Source organism: Pygocentrus nattereri, chromosome 8, assembly GCF_015220715.1.
Source record: "Pygocentrus nattereri isolate fPygNat1 chromosome 8, fPygNat1.pri, whole genome shotgun sequence".
NCBI classification, from domain to species: domain Eukaryota; kingdom Metazoa; phylum Chordata; class Actinopteri; order Characiformes; family Serrasalmidae; genus Pygocentrus; species Pygocentrus nattereri.
The window spans coordinates 7,659,281-7,665,915 of NC_051218.1; positions in this window are offsets into that span (position 1 = coordinate 7,659,281).

The window sequence follows — 6,635 nt, forward strand, 5'->3', positions numbered from 1 at the left end:
TATCTCTCTCTGTATCTCTCTCTCCCTCTCTCTTTATCTCTCCATCTCTGTCCATCTCTGTCCATCTCTATCTCTCTCCATCTCTGTTTATTTCTCTCTTCATCCCTCTCTCTCTTTCTCCATCTCTCTCTCTCCATCTCTCTCTCTCTGTATCTCTCTCTCCCTCTCTCTTTATCTCTCTCTCCATCTCTCTGTTTATCTCTCCATCCCTCTCTCTCTTTCTCTGTCTCTCTTTCTCTCTCCATCTCTCTCCCTCTCTCTTTCTCTCTCTCCATCCCTCTCTCTCTTTCTCTCACTCTCTCTCTCTCTCTCTCTGAAGCAGTTAAACGCATGTTTTTTACAGGAGACCCACAGCAGTGAGGACGGGGCAGCTGATTGGGGTTTGTGATGGAAGGGGGATTATTTTCTTAGTCACGGCTCTAATGTCATCACAGGAGTGGCCATACTTTTCTCCCAGTCTTTAAAGGTTACAGTGTTATCTGAGAGTGGAATAAAAGCAGGGCACATACCGATGGTCAGGGCTAAGATTGATGATGATAATTTTGTTTTTATTAATGTGTACACTCCTAATAGAGGACCTGATAGAGAGTTTTTTACCAGACTGAGGCATGTTCTGCAGTCTCTCTCTTCTGGAGACATCACTGTTAAAGCGGGGGACTGGAACTGCACAGTAGATTTTACTAGAGACAGAAATGGGGAAGAACCACATCCCCAGTCTGCATCTGCTTTAGCCATTGTTATATCTACGTTTACTCTGACAGATGTGCAGCGGGAGAAATAAACAATACACGTGGGTAAAAGTTCCTGCTGAGAGTGTTTTTGCAGCATGACTGGACAGACTTTATGTCTTTTTCTGATGATCATCTATGTACTGTTGATTTCTCGATTGTGTCTCGTACTAGTGGATGTTGTTTAGGGTATTTTAATTGGAAACTTTTGCTAGACAAAGGCTTTTGTGAAATTTTTTATTTGTTTTGGGGGAAGTGGGTTGAAAAAAAGGGGGGTTTTGATAGTCTGATGCAGTGGTGGGAGATTGGGAAGGTGCAGATTTTCTGTCAGAATTAGGCTGAGGACAGCTCTTACAGTGTTGGAGCAGGATATTGTAAGGGTCCCTGCCTTACAGACTGTTTTAACTACAAAGCGTCAGGAATTAGGTGTCACTTTAAATGAAAAAGCAAAGGGGGCTCTGGTTAGGTCACAGTTTGTGTCTCTTCATGATATGGATGCTCCCACTACTTTGTTTTTTCATTTGGAAAGATCTGCTGTTGATTGTCATTCTTTGGTATCATTGCGAAAGGACGACGGTTCCGTTACCTCAGACCCCGTTGAGATGCGGAGGCTGGCGGAACGTTTCTACTCTGACTTGATCACAGATGGAGGTACGGACCAGTATTGCTCAGAAGTGCTGCTTGCAGATCTTCCCATGGTGGATCAAGAGCAGAGTCAAGCGCTGGATACCACACTGACTTTTGAAGAGGTGACAGAAGCTGTGCATCAACTCACCTCTGGACGAGCACCAGGAATTGACGGTCTACCAGTGGACTTTTACAAGGCCTTCTGGGGGGTCATTGGGAAAGATCTTCTTAGTGTTCTGCAAGTTAACTTTGAGGCCAGCATGCTTCCACAGAGCTGCCAGTGTGCTGTTCTCTCTCTACTGCCGAAGAAGGGTGACCTCTGCCTGCTTAAGAACCGGCGGCCTCTGTCGCTCCTTTGCACTGACTATAAGATCCTGTCACGCTGTGTTGCCAACAGACTTAAAAAGGTTTTGGACTTAACTTTTGGACTGTAACATGTAGACCAGTCATATTATGTACTGCAGAGGTCTATTTATGATACTTATCTCTTATTAGGGATATGGTGCACTTTGGTGGACTGTCTGGCTCTGAGTTTGGCCTTCTGTCCCTCGATCAAGAAAAGGCTTTTGATCGTGTTGATCATAAGTACTTGTTTGATACTTTTTTTTTACTGATACTTTGATACCTTGAGTCTTCGGTTTTGGGGAGGGTTTTGTATCTGGGTAAGGTTACTGTACACTGGCGCTTCTTGTATAATTAAGGTAGGAGGTGGTCTAAGTCGTCCAGTCCCAGTTAGCAGGGGGATTAGGCAGGGCTGTCCACTCTCAGGACAGCTCTACTCTATTGCGGTTGAGCCTTTTCTCTGTTTCCTGAGGAAGAAGCTGTCAGGTTTGCAGTGTGGGATCAATTCTATTAATCTGTCTCCTTATGCTCATGATGTTACAGTGGTGATACGTCATGATGCAGATGTTAAGTTTTTGAAAGAATCTGTAAAAACTTATGAACATGCCTCCTCTGCAAGACTAAACTGGGATAAGACCGAAGCTTTATGGTGTGGTCAGAGTGGGAATAGCTCTCTTCCACTACTTCCAGGTGGTGCACAGTGGGGTAGGAAGGGGTTGAAGTTGTTAGGAGTCTGTTTAGGAAATTAGGAAGTTAAGTCTAAGAACTGGGAGGGGCAAATGGAGAAAGTGCACGTTAAGTTGCTTAAATGGTCATGTTTGCTACCCCAGTTATCATATAGGAGTCGAGTTCTTGTCACAAACAACCTTATAGCATCAACGTTGTGGCATAAGTTCACTTTGCTAAACCCACCTGGAGACCTGATTAATGCCATTCGGAGGGCGCTGGTGGACTTTTTCTGGAGTGGTCAGCACTGTTTGAGAGCTGCAGTGTTGTATCTTCTTGAGCAGGAGATCTTGTCCACCACAAGGGCTGATCGAGATCCGCTCCAGAGTTGCTGTCTTACGCTTACAGGCAGTGCAGCGGCTGCTGTATCACCAACGTCATGCTTGGATGGATCTGGCCTGTGCCCTTCTGTGGTTTGCTGGTCACATGGGCCTGGACAGACACCTGTTCTTCCTTCCACTGGGAACAGCAGACTTAGGAATTTTTTTACTTTTTACTCAGCAGCTGGAGGCCTGGCAGCTTTTTTCTTTTTCAAGGGAGAGCTGCTTAGTTCCATCCAGGTGGATATTCAAGGAATCTTTGTTCTTTAACTCTGTATTTGCAACACTGTCCTGGGTCTCTGGTGCACTGAGGGTCAGCTTCTTGGAAGCTGGCATCAGTAAACTTTGCCATGTGAGAAGGGGTACAGTGTGGATCACAGCGGAACTGTTGGCAGATACGATTGGTCTCAGGTCAGTGTGCCTGGCTTTACAGGTGTGACTCTTCTTTTGTTAACGGTTTCCTCTAATAACGAAGGTTTTTCGTGTTATGTTTCTGTTATGGTGTGTTAAATAAAGGTGCTTGAAAGTCTCTCCCTCTCTCTCTCCATCTCTCTTCATCTCTCTCTCTGTCTCTCTCCATCTCTCTCTAGGTACCTCCATCTCTATCTCTGCCTTCTCTCTCTCTCTCTCTCGTTTTTGTACTGTAAACATACAGAAACCCACAGTGAGCACAGTCAGAGTGAAAGTGCTGAAGGGCAGATGATGTAAAACACTCCAGTTCAGTATCAAAACACTAATAAACCTCATATTCTAAGTTTAACCTGGACTGCTGTAGCATCAGATGCTCTGTGTGCTTTACAGCTGAGCTTCTGATTTTCTTTACCTGATAAGTGATCTGTTAACCTGAGAGACTCAGAGTGTTTCGACAGGGCGGGCCAACAGAAACCGTCCTCTACACCCACCACCCCACGGCCTGTTTTACCTCTGTCCATTCCTTACAATAAGAGTCTTATAGTAAATTGGGATAAATGATATAGTTTACTAGACATTATTAAAAGCTTTTGATTCTATTAAGTTTTCTGACCAAACAGGCAAATTAAACCACCACCCCAGTGAGAATAAACTGCACTGAGAATTTCATGCAGCTTTTGCGCCCCTGCTGGAAGTTTTTGGAACAGTAATAAGTATGTAATATCACGTCTGCCACTAGAGGGCGGTACCGCTGAGCAAATCTGGGCCTGAACTTCTTAAACTCATTGTGCTGTGGACCAACAGCTACACATCCTTTCAGACCCACAGAGCTGAGTCTTCTCACAGTGAAGGGATGGACAGAAACGTCGGAGGATTTATTAGACGCGGGTAATCCAGGTCCAAAAAGTAAAATTCCTCCCAGGGATTTTGTTCCAACTGCCTGAACACCTTTGCTGCTGGTTTGAGCAAATTAAAGAATTCAAGCAGTTGGAACAAAATCCCGGGGGAGGGTTTTTACTTTTTGTGGAATACTCACCTCTAGAACTTATGCATAAAATCTACCCAGATAAAAATGTAAGTTAATATTAAAAAAGCTTGTTTATTCTGTAGCAGCGACCCATTATTTTGGCATAGTCAGTATGTGAAAAGGTTTTTGGGGAAACGTCAATTCCTTTATTCTTCATAATATCGATGAAAACTGTTTATTGTGGAAAAATGTTTATTGTATCATTTAGTCTTAGAAAATCAATGTTTACACGTGTTTATGGCTGCTGTCAAAACCATGTATTTCCATTTTTGCCTTTTGTTTTTCGGTTTTTTTGACAATTTTAAAATACCTCTCGTCCTTTACACTGTGTGTAAATTTCATGGTAAATGAGCTAAAAGAAACGACCTAAAAAGACTGGGAAAAAACTCTGGTTCCATTGACTTACATTCAAAGTCAAGTAGGTTTTTTCCTTCTCCTGTAAGATTTTATTCTGGTAGCAGCGAAATGATGAATCTTATTAATAGCCAATGATCTTTAATATTCATCTTTTTATAGTCAAGTTTTAGATTCACAGGTGTAAATTCTCAGGCAAAGAGGACCATTTTGACTGAGATGGAACATTATATTGGATTAATCCACACCTCTTTAAAACAAAGCTATAGTAACTGTTAAAGGACGTATGTGCTCTAATACTTTTGTGTATATGTATCCCCCCTATTTAACTCTGTATGTTAAAGGTATATTTTATATATGCATCTGATGTTGTGTACCATGATTTGCTTTCAATTTAAAAAAAAAAAAAGTGGATTTTTGGATCTGGAGCAGAAGTGGACCGGAAGTATGGCCAAGGAGGGGTCAGTTCCACCCTTGAGTGAAGCATGGCCACTCTTCTGGTCACCCAGATGGTTCTTCAAGGGTTCTGTAGTAAAGGTCTCAGTTCTATTTAGAACCATTTGCATGCTTAAGTGGTTTCCTACACGATGCCAAGCTGGTATACAACAGAAGAACCCTTTGTAGTGCTATAAAGAACTATAAAGTGCTATAAAATCAATCTGTAGAACAATTGCACCATGCAAAGAACCACTTCAGCAGGCAAATGGTTCTCTGAGTGGTTGTGGTTCTATATTAAACCATGAATCTTTTTAAGGGTGTAGGCTGGATTCCATTCCAGGCTAATCCAGTGCTAAAGCAAGGTCAGCCAAATATTGTTCACTCATAACATTAACTCATACTTTGCCGTCTGACTCGCTTTAATATTAAACTCGAGGAATGTGCAGCTTAAATGAGCAACTTCTGTGGCCTAAAACATTAAAGGTACCACTGAAAACATTTATGCAGTACTTTAAATTGTTCTCTGATAGAAAGTGTGACTTGGGTCTAGAGGGTGGATCGATACCACTTTGTCCAGGTCTGATACCGATACTGAAAACGCAAATTCGAGTATCTGCTGATACCAATACTAATCCAATATCGTCTTTATGGAAGCTGTTAATAATACATTTTTCATTATGGCCAAACTGAGAAACAAATATTCTATGACTCAGTTACGCAAACGTTTTAGCAGCATTTTGATTGGTCAGGAGACCAAGTCGGCTTCTGCCAGCTTTTTACTAAAATATTCAGTTCCACCTTAAATACTACGGCTTGTACAGGTGCCAGAATGTACCTGCGGCACCAAATATAGTGGAACAAAACATTGAACTAAGAAGCTGTGAACAGGAATCCCTTCAGTCTGGTTTAAAGATGATCATCGGCCGCTGACAGTTCAGTTCTTGTGAAGGGAATGAAAAGCGCTGACATTCCTTCACAGCCTGGAGCTGCATTTCTGCACACAGTTGGCCCTTTTCATTGCAGCTGCTCTGTTGTCATTGTTCTGCTGGGGTAGAATGTATACTGCTGCATGCAAAGGCACAAATGCTAATGAGTTAAATAAAAGTAGGGTACTGCTGCAGCTTTGAAGATGCTGGAGATACAGAAATGTGCTTACCATCTCTTCCAGGTGGTTGTTAGGAGCCCATGTTCTCTGCTTTTATTCCAGTTTAGGAAACTCCTGTTTTTTCACTTTGAGTTTCTCCTTCCTTATTATATCTTATATCTACTCTCATATCGTCTTTAGTAATTTTAGATCCTCATAAGAGAGAAACGAGTGGGGCCGCTGAGGCATGCTGTTGGAAGGACACATCCTGGACTGGCTGGCTTTAAGATCGGAAGCATGGAAGTTACTTACCTAGTCAGCACTGTTCACAGAGGTGGTGATAGGAACCAGACGTCCACCTCTAAAAGCTCCTCACAGAAAGTTCCTACATGAAATGGTTCTGAATTCACTGCCTGATGACTGAGACGCTGTTTTATGATAGTTTAGAAAACTTAAACTCTATTCATGGTGGAGGGAGACATGCAGGGCGCTGTGCGGCAAAATAGTCCCCAAAGAAAATTTATTATTCCAGATTTTCCACTATTTTTCCATCCTCAACATTCCATATAAACTCAGAA